Here is an 11,101-nt window from a genome sequence, read left to right on the forward strand (position 1 = left end):
AAGCATTTGGCATTGTGCTGTGTTTGGAGCATGATTCCTAACTAGTTAGGCTATTGTTCTGGTCTAACCCAGGCTGTGAGGGTTTGACTGAAAGCTGAGCCCAGGGGAGATGGGTGGAAGAGGAGGGTTGTTCTATGAAAGGGAAACTGGGAAGCAATTCTACTGTTATTTCTGGGAAGCTGTTTCTCTGTTGTTTGTCTCCACCTGTTTGTCTGGCTTGTCTTTTAGATTGAAAGCTTTTTGAGTAGGGACGGTCTTCTAAGCGATGTCTGTGCAGCACACAGCACAATTGGGACCTTAAGGTTCTACCTGAAGACATACAATAAATAATCAATATAATTTCTAATTTCCAATGTCAGTTCCTTGTTCCTGAGAATCTGGGGTAGGGTTTTCTAAAGGACCTATTTCAAACTCTCTTGGAAAGGAAGAATTCCATTTTGTAAAAAAAAAATCTGTAGGTTTCAAATTTTGTTTTGGTCTGATATGGAGAGAACATGAGACATTTCAACACTGATGGCATTAAAAAGAGAAATTAAGAAACCTACCACACAACAGCCAGGTGGTTCTGGCAGTCACCTGGGTCATGGGAGATTCATATGGACATCCCAGCTGAGGTTGATTCAGAGGAGGGTCTCAAACCTGGGCCTTGTATAGCCTAGGTAATTGCCTGTACTACTAGATTATACAGTTGGCCTTTTCTGTTTGTTCTCATGTTGCTCAGAAATTCCATCCTGGACCTAACAATGCATCCAGATTAAATTTTTGATGAAACTGATATGTTTCTGTGAAAGATTTCAGTTTAAACAAAATGGTATTTTTCAAAAGGGCTTAGGAAGAGAAGTCCTGTTGACTTTCAGTGGGACTTGTGCCTCTAGGTCACTTAGGTATTTTTAAAAGTGCCAGGCTGTTTTTCTGAGCAGCAAGCAAGGTTATTTTCAAGGTGAGCCAAATCCTGAGGCTTTCTTACGGGTGGGGGAAGTGGGGTTGATGGGCTAGACCGGCAGTAGCAGAACGATGCCTTTGAGTCAGCCCCCCCCACTGGCTGCTCATGGGCCTTAGAGGAATGAGGAGTGGAGCTCTTCTCTCTGCTGAGGAGCCTGCAAGTTGCATAAGGACAGCACAGTGTTGAGCAGTACCTGCTTCCCTTCCCCTTTCTTATCTTTAACCTGGGTTCTAAGTATTACAGCTGGGATTTTAAAAAGAGCCCTAAAGTGCCAAAATCCCTTCAAACTTCAGCCTGGAATCTTGTCCCTTGTATCTTATCAGTGAAGCGAGTTCAAGCAAGAGCCAGGTCTGCCAGGTGCAGTGTCAAATCCCACAATCCCACAGCTCAGAAAAATATCTTCAAAGTGTTTTAGGAGATGTGGGCAGAGGTTCAGGGCTGTGGATCTGCAGATAGTTTACTGATATTCTCAAAGGGTAGGGTATTAGGTGCTGCATATTTGCACATCTAAAAGAGTATTCAACATGCTTAAATGCCTTATGATTGATAACTCATGTCTTGACAAATGAACCTCATGGTTGGGGCAGAAATAGAAAAACAAACCAGCATGCAGGAGTTCATCCTCCTGGGCTTTTTCGGCACTTGATATTTTTTGGATTTTCATTGTAGTGGTGTTTTCAGTTATGTCCTTTCTAACAATTTGTAGGGAATGTGTCTGTCATGGCCGTAATGTAGACCCACCCATTGCTCCACACCCCCATGTACTTCTTCCTCTGCAGTCTCTCTTTCATGGAGATATGGTAATTGATGGCCTGTGTCCCCAAAGCCCTTGGTGTAATGTTTGGGAGAAGCCAAACCATCTCTTTCACCTCCTGCATCCTGCAGCTATATTTTGTATTCTCTCTGGGCTCTACAGAATTTCCCATCCTGGCTGTCATGGCATATGATCACTATTTGGCCATATGCCATACATTGTGCTACAGCTGTTTCATGAACAGCACTTTCTCTGCTTAACTTACCCTCGGCTCTTGGGTGGTGGATTCCTATCTATCTCTATGCTGGCATTTCTAATATCCGGGTTCTCCTTCTGTGGCCCTACCATTATCATTCCCTTCTTTATTGACATTGATTCCTGGATAACACTCTCCTGCACTGACACAAGACTCGTTAAGCTGACCACTTTAATCATCTCATTCAGTGTCCTCCATATCTCATGTGTGATAAGCAGCAAAAAAACAGGAAATCATTGCCTGAAAACTGGTGAAAATTAAACAATTTGGGGGGTTGGAGAAGGCACAATTTCCATGAAAATTTTTGTTTAGTTTAAAAGCCAATATTTTATGTTGAAAACGAGTTTTGATGGGAAATTTTCAGTCAAAACTACTTGGCATCCAGAAATAATTGATCATCCAATTGCTTTCACTGAGAGTATGATCTAGTGCATAGGGGAGTAAACTGGGAGTCAGGACATGTGAAGTGTTTTCCCATCTCTACCTCCAACTTGCTGTGTTTGGCTTTGGGTGAATTACTTGACATTTGTGTGCATCTGTTTCTCCATCCCCCCTTGTCTGTTTAAAATGTAATCTCATTAAGGAAAGGTCTTTCTTTTACTCTATGTTTCTATAGTACTCTAATGGCCCCCTGATCTCAGCTGAAGTCTCTAAAAGTTACTGAAATATAAATAGAGGAGAGATTCAGTAAGCTGAAGAGGATGACATCTAATATCTGAAAAAGAAAAATTGTAAGATTTTCAATAGCACCTAAGTGCTAGGTGGATTGGCACCTAGTGGAATTTTTAAGCAAGTTACGTGAATGATAAATGTGTCAACAGCCTTAAAAAATAAATCTTACAGGAATGTTGATGCTTCTCACCATATTTAGCAATCACCTGAACATTGTTGGAAGGTTAACAATTATACTGGTGTTGACACAAACTTGTGTCATTTTGCCGTAAGGTTCATATGAGTGTCTGGGTTTGTTGTTAGTGCGCAGCAAGTTGGCCTGTCAGTCTACAGCACGCATCAGGGCTACTTCTATATTGCACATCACTTTCAGCAGCATAGGGGTGATATAGCTAAGGACCACAGTGAATAGGAAGTTGGGTCCACACTGCTGTGTGTAGCTACACGTGGGAGTGAAAGACTTTGTCAGGAGAGAGATTTCAGAGTACTTCACTGCGCCAGGTGCCACTGTGCCACTCCAGCAGAGGGGAGGCAGTGAGACACCACACTGCTAAAGATGGCACTGTGGATGGGGGAGACACAGCTCTGGGGTGTAGAGAGCGCTGTAAGGTACCTACTTCCATAAATGTCCACAGGGTTCAGGCATGTTTTTCCTCTACTTGCCTAAGCAGTGCCACACCATATACACAGCTATTTATACTCATGCTAGAGCGGCGAGCTGTGTATGTAGCTATATGCCTGCAAAAGAAGTGTCATGTGTTTACTCTACTTGCCAAAGCAGTGTCTCACCATCTGCATAGGTATTATTACCCATGCTAGAGGGGGCCAGCTGTATATACACTGTTTGCCATACACCCTGTCAAAAGAAGTGTGCGGCGCGGACGTGCTTTAAGTTTCCTCCTGAATCTTGCTGCTTCCCACTAACAGTTGCTTAGTGTGCTTTGATTTACTGTAATTTAAAACAGGAGTAGTTTGATGGGAACTTTTTAGTGAGTGGTAGCAGTGCCCACACTGACACACTATGCACTGTAGATTCACACGCTGGCTTGCCCACATTGACACTTCATCTAGACAAGGCCGTTGACAGACATTACAACAGGGTAGGTGTTACAGTCCAGCACTTGAACATTCAAGTTGTGTAGTATGTAACTGAGTTAAGCACTTTAACTGCTTGCCTCCAATGTTCTCTTATTTCTTGGCAGATGGACCTCATGACCAGTAGAGAAATAGAAAACCAAACAAGTGTGCAAGAGTTCATCTTATTGGGCTTTTCTGGCACTTGGTATTTTCGGATGTCCCTTGTTGTGCTGTTTTCTGTGATGTACGTGCTAACAATCTTAGGGAATGTGTCCATTATAGCTTTAGTGTGGATCCACCCACAGTTCCACACCCCATGTACTTCTTCCTTTGCAATCTCTCCTTCCTGGAGATCTGGTTCAACACAGCATGTGTCCCCAAGGCTATTGGTGTCATGCTAGGGACAAGTCAAGCTATCTCTTTCGCTGTCTGCCTCCTGCAATTCTTTTTTTTCCTCTCCATGGGTTCTACAGAATGTTTCCTCCTGGCTGTCATGGCCTATGACCACTATTTGGCCATATGCCACCCATTGCGCTACAGCTCCCTCATGAACAGCACCATCACTATTTGGCTGGCCCTTATCTCTTGGCTGTGTGGTTTCCTGGCTATCATTGTGCTGGCATCTCTAATAGCCAGGTTGTCTTTCTGTGACCCTAACATCATCAATCATTTTGTTTGTGACATAGATTCCTGGATACTCTTTCCTGCACTGACACAAGCCTCATTGAACTGACAGCATTCATTATCTCAATCATTGTTGTCGTGATTTCATGTGCGATAACACTGGTCTCCTACTTTTACATCAACTCCACCATCTTGAGAATCCCATCAGCCCAAGGCCAGCAAAGGGTCTTTTCCACTTGCTCTGCCCATCTCTCTGTTGTGACTATTTGGAACGGCTCCATCACTTTTCTGTATGTCAAGCCTTCTGCACAGAACTCATTGGATTTGAATAAAACAATCAACATCTTTAGCACTGTTGTAACTCCGATATTAAACCCTTTCATTTACACTTTAAGAAATAAAGAGGTGAAGGAAGTCTTGGTAAAGGTGTTCAGTAGGCATTCAAACTGGATTTAGTAGAAATTTAGTCAAAAGGACCAAAACATTTCTGAAGGTCATGAATATAGTAGAAAATTAGGAAAAAGGATTTTTCTTAACATGAGAGTCAGACACGTAAATCCTACTTTAAATTCTAATCTACTTTCTTTGTGCAGGTGATCATGTCTTTGCTTTTTGGCTTTCCTCATTTGCAGTAATAAACTGCTACTTTTTTCTTGGATGAGATCAAGTTATTGACTGTTGTCCACTGATCTGATCTTGGAGAGTTTATAGTTTGGGTAAAATATAATCTAGATGTTAAGCCTGCTTATAGAAATAATAATGGAAGTTCTGGAGCTGTAATGTGAAGCACAGGAAATACAAATATTTAATACAAAATATATGTATTAAAAGTTGGCTGTCTCTGGGTTTTAATCATTAATTGTTAAGGGGTTAGAGTGAGGCCTAGCAGAAGTTGGAGTTGCATAAGGCAGCGTGAGTGTTATGAGTGCTTGACTGAAGGTTGTGAATCATACTAGCTTGACCTAAGCTTTTAAAATGCATCAATATGTATCTTGTAATAGTTAGCAATGCATTTGCGGTGAAATAGGTAAACCAGAAAGGAACAGACAGTAGCATCTTAGTGGCTTTTTGCAACAAGAGCTAACTGCATTGAGCTTCAAAACTATTGGGAAAGGGACTGGTGCAGATGATTGTATTACTGTTGAAAAGGTAATTATGGTGAATTGGAACATCATCTAAGGACAATTGGAACCCTAAAATTCGTATTCTGGATTGCCAAATAGGAATAGGGGGCTGAGATTTGACTTGATCAGATATTGTCCCAGATGTATGTGGGAAGAATGCAAAAAAGGAGTACAAAAGTGTATCAAACTTGTCTCTAGCTGGGACACTGCAATTATGCTATGGGATAACCAGGTACGAAACATGGCCCAGCTCTTTCCTCTTGGGGTGATTTCCACATACTTTTTCTTCCATCTTTCTTTCTAAGGGTTTCCATAAAGTTGTAGCTATGCACAATGCAATATTGCAAGTATCAAAAATACACCCCTAGTTTAGTTGCTGCTTCACTGGTAGTCATTTTCCTGCTTTCTTGTGCTGGGTCACACCCTCTTTGCAGTTCACTGAAACTGGGATGCGCTCAGCTCAGGGCTGCTTAGTGAACAGAGAATTTCTAAGCTAACTATACCCAAGAGATAGAAAGAAAAAACAAACAAACAAACAAAAAAATTCAGCTTGTAAATTCCTTTTGATAGCTGCTTCCTCACAGCTTGAAATCTTCTCTTAACAAAGACTCTTGTTAAAAAAACTTAACACCTCTGCCTTCAGCTCTGCTTCCTAAACAGCTAAAAAGGAGGGAAAAAAATCTTACTGCCTTTGGTTTAAAATAATCCCACCACTCTGCTACCATGTCAAGGTTCCTTCCCCACTCTGAACTCTAGGGTGCAGATGTGGGGACCTACATGAGAACCTCTAAGCTTAACTACCAGCTTAGATCTGGTTTGGCTGCCACCACCCAATTTATTTGAGTCATTTGGGAAACTCTGTCTACCTCTCCCCACAGAATATCTCCCTCCCTCCCAAGTACTATAACCCTTCCCTTGGTAGCCTTGAGAGACTTCTCTACCAAGTTCCTGGTGAACACTGAACCAAACCCTTGGATCTTAAAACCAAGAGAAATTAACCATTCCCACTTCTTCCCTCCTCCCCACCAATTCCTAGTGAGTCCAGATCCAATCTCCTTGGATCTTAAAACAAGGAAAAATCATTCAGGTTCTTAAAAAGAAGGCTTTTAATTAAAGAAAGAAAGGTAAAAATCCTCTCTGTAAAACCAGGATGGAAAATAACTTTACAGGGTAATCAGATTCATAGAGCCCAGAGGAACCCCCTCTAGCCTTAGGCTCAAAGTTACAGCAAACAGAGGTAAACCTTTTAGCAAAAGGAACATTTACAAGTTGAGAAAACAAAGATAAACCTAACACACCTTGCCTGGCTGTTATTTACAAGTTTGAAATATGAGAGACTTGTCCAGAAAGATTTGGAGAGCCTGGATTGATGTCTGGTCCCTCTTAGTCCCAAGAGCGAACAACTCTCAAAACAAAGAGCACACAAACAAAAGCCTTCCTCCCCACCAAGATTTGAAAGTATTTTGTCCCCTTATTGGTCCTTTGGGTCAGGTGTCAGCCAGGTTACCTGAGCTTCTTAACCGTTTACAGGTAAAAGGATTTTGGTGTCTCTGGCCAGATGGGATTTTATAGTATTGTGCACAGGAAGGCTGTTATCCTTCCCTTTATAGTTATGACATAAGGGTTTCCATAAAATTGTAAGTATGCTCAATGTGCTGGTCATGACCTGGTCACACCTTGAATGGTGGGAGATTCTGGCTGTTGCTTTTATTCACTTAGATCTGCCTGGCATTTTTCAAAGAAAGAATACTTCCTTTGAAAATATTTGGCCTTTTTTAGTTGAAATTGTCAGCATTATCGACATTTTTCATGACAAGAAATTATGCACTTTTAATGTATTGTTTGAAGAAGCGATCAAAGGTATCTCAGCATGGATATTGAAAAATATTCAGTACACCTTTACCTCGATTTAACACTGTCCTCAGGAGCTGAAAAATCTTACCTCGTTATAGGTGAAACCACATTATATCGAACTTGCTTTGATCCGCTGGAGTGTGCAGCACTGCCTCCCCTCAGCCCCCGAGAGCACTGCTTTAAGGTGCTATATTCGAATTCGTGTTATATCGGGTCACATTATATTGGGGTGTAGAGATGTATATGAAATTTTTCAGACAATATTGACATATATATTAACATATATAAAACATATATTTATAACATATTACGTTACTTATGTAAGCTGGCTTAAGGGGTCTGATGAAAAAGCTTATTGATGAGTAGATGATAGATGGGGAAGACAGGACTGTGCTCCCCTCTCCAGTACAAGGGAGGAAGGTATTAAGCCTTGTGAATGGGTGAACCCTTGGGGATGGAAGGCTGACTCATCACCTCACTACACTCAAGCATTTTCAGACCTACAATGACTCATGAAAGTATGTGGGTTCCTTTACATAGTGGAGCCAACTAGTGTTTGAGTAACTCAGACTCATGAATCCAGAAAAATCCGCCCTGAGGATAGTGTTACTTGCAGGTTGTATAGTGTTACTGATGTACCCCATCCACATCAATCTTCTCCTTCCCATTATATGCTTCCTCTCTCTTTCCCCATAGAAATAAAGTGTACTTTGGTTGGTGGTTTAAAAGTTACGGAGGTGGCAGAGTATATCTTTGAGGTATCAGGCCAGTCATAAGGATAAACTCCAGTTTGGGGATAGTCAAAACCACATAGGGAGATAAGGTAAGGTTCCTGAATACCATAACCACTCATTAGGGGCTAAGAACCCGGGCCATTGAAACCCACTGTGGCCAAATCAGAGGGACATCAGGTAAGGGCTTCTCTTGATGATTAGCTGCCCTTAGGGGTACAGTGACCCATGAAACCACCTTACATAGATATTTATCTTTCAGACATATGTCTAAAAAGATATAAATATAGATATAGATCTATATCAATGGTGTGTTTCAGACAAATGTATACATAGAAATTGTATCTGAAAGTTTTCATGTACCATTTTTTTTCAATATCCAGTCAGATACGTTTTTTGATCAGAGAGAGTGAGAGAGTTTTGGCTTTTAAAATACTTTTAATAAATATCAGTACAGAAACACAGAAAGAAAAATAATATAAATTCCACAGCAGTTGGTCACCCCAACAGTTCATTTATAATAGCCCAGTGCTGCATAAATTGTTTCAAATTGCTTATAAGAGTACAATATCTAAACTCCAAATAAAGACATGAAACCCCTAAACATCTAAAATAATAATAATAATAATAATACCTTTGCAACCCCAGTACCAATAAATTACTATCATCTACTTTTATAATGGACATCTTTGCTTGACTCAAAATAAAGTTTTCCAGGCATACAACAGATCTCTCTATGAATCTATACTTAACAGTAAAATAAATACAGTAAAATAAAAATCAGGGGATAATAACTTAAAAATACTCCAAGGTAAAACAAATAATATCTGTCACCTGAAACATGAAAAAAATATGTCTCTTTTATGGCGGACCTGACATGGACACCTGCAGAGTCAAATGATATATAAACATTTTCATGGCAATAGCCCCATGAAAAATTTTCCATTGGAGATCATCCTTCCTTTCTGCAATTGGAGGCTTGTATACAGTTCACCAGGCTGGATGAATGAAGTCCGCCACCAGAAGCTGTCTCCCATCAGGGCAGGAGCTTCCATTTAGGCAACCTAGGAAGTCGCCTAGGCGCCAGGATTTGGGGGGATGGCATTTGCCGCCTTTGGCAGCAATTCGGTAGTGGGGGGGTCCTTCCACGCCCCGGGTCTTCGGTGGCAATTCTGCGGCGGGTCCTTCACTTGGTCCGGGACCCGCTGCCGAAGTGCCCCGAAGACTGGGAGCACGGAAGGACCCCCCCCCACCGCAGAATTGCTGCCAACGACCAGGAGCGCAGAAGGACCCCCACCTAGGGCACCAAAAAGCCCTGGCGCCATTCCTGTCTCCCATATCATGCTGAGATAATCAACAAGCATTCAAAAATGATGAATCTTCACTGCAAACATATACAATGGCTTATGGCCCAAGGTATTAGCAGTAAGTTCAGAAGATCCATTGAAGGCAATCAAACTGCCAGGCTTCACAACATCCTCATCCACAATGGAAGCAACAGGCAAGAAAATAGAAACATTAGCATAATCAGGAATTAGTATAATCAAGGAAGCAAGTGTCCAGACTGACAATATTGCCCTAGGAAGGACGGATTCCACCAGTGATAAAAACCAAGAAATTCAGTGTACCAAATGAAAACCAAGTTTACAGCCAAGATATCTGCTGAGACACGTGCAAAATTAGTAAAATCAGTTAAATGAACCAGTTTTGTTATGTCTGTTGCAGTAAAGGAATAGACAAGACTCCTAGAAACAAGACTAGGAATCTTCACAAGAAGGTTTTAAGCAAGTGATTCAGCAAGCACTCCTGGGAACTCCAACCTATCCAAAAGCCTCAACTTCAAAAATCTCCAAGCACTAAAAAGGCCTTGATTAGAAAAATTAATACCTCAAAGCGGAGGCAACCAGGATCGACCAAAATAGTTCCTGATCAAAAGCCAAACTCCCCACCTGACAAAGAAAAACAAAGGCCAGTTGCTTCCAAGAAACAGACTCATCCACAAGCAACAGCTTCTGCAGCAACTGTATCCAAAAAGTAGAGATTCTGCTCAAAAGACCAGTGAGACTTTGACCCCTTTCCACATCAGCAGATACAAAATACTCTGCCTCAGCCAGTGATGGCCATCCCAGAAAAATCTAAAAGAACCTTGTGAACTTTTTCTAAAAAGAGTGGAGGGGGATACAAAACAATGCACTTATGCCACAACACGGAGGCAATTTAATTATTAATCAGTGACACACACCCTTGGAATAAGAGTCGAGGCAAACACCACTTCCATCTTTGCAACCTCCCCTCCAACTTTTTCATAACTCTCTCCCAAATCCTACCCAAAATATCATCTGGTCCCAGCATATTTCCTGTGCCTTAAAGCCAGACCACCTGCACAGTAGCCCTCCCTGGCAAAGTTAGAGGGTGGGAGATCACTCAAGCCCCCAGCAGGAGTGTCTCACTCGTCCCCCAATTTATGCCAGCTGAAGAAGCCTGCTAGAAAGAGTAATGACATTCAGTCAAAGCCTGGACATTGCAATCATGAGTAATAAACACAGTCACATTGTTAGCATATGCAGAGACTTTCAAGGGAGCACAAACTGGTACAGGAAGAGAAGGGTGTCATAAACAGATAGTTACGGGTTAATGCCTCTTTTACCTGAAAAGGGTTAAGAAGATCACCTAGCCTAGCTGAAACCTGACCAGAGGAACCAATGGGGGAACGAGATGTTTCAAAAGGAAGGAGGGAAGTTTCCTTTGTTTAGAGTCAGTTTTCAGTTTCAGCCGGAATGAAAAAGGTCAAGGAACCAGCCTCTTATCAGAGTAGTAAGTTTTAGAAAGGAATAAATAGGTTTATGTTTATTTTCTTTTTGTAGCTTGTCTTAGCATTAGGGGAATAATCAAATTGGGTATTCGTGTGTGTACTAAGATTTTTGTCCAGGGGAACATCCTGTGTTTTAAATCTGTTGTCTGTGAGATCAGCTTGTATGCTATCCAGGGCCGGCTTTAGACCTATTCCACTAATTCCCCCAAACCGGCCCCGCATCTAAGAAGGCCCTGCACTCAGTGAGAATCCCT

The 11,101-nt window shown here is 41.6% G+C and overlaps 1 pseudogene; it reads left to right on the top strand.

Annotated features, from left to right (window-relative positions):
* The first annotated feature begins 4,195 nt into the window (after positions 1 to 4,195).
* Positions 4,196 to 4,782, top strand: LOC115651196 (annotated as a pseudogene).
* The last annotated feature ends 6,319 nt before the right edge of the window (positions 4,783 to 11,101 follow it).

This window comes from Gopherus evgoodei, chromosome 4 (genome assembly GCF_007399415.2).
Source record: "Gopherus evgoodei ecotype Sinaloan lineage chromosome 4, rGopEvg1_v1.p, whole genome shotgun sequence".
Taxonomy (NCBI): Eukaryota; Metazoa; Chordata; order Testudines; family Testudinidae; genus Gopherus; species Gopherus evgoodei.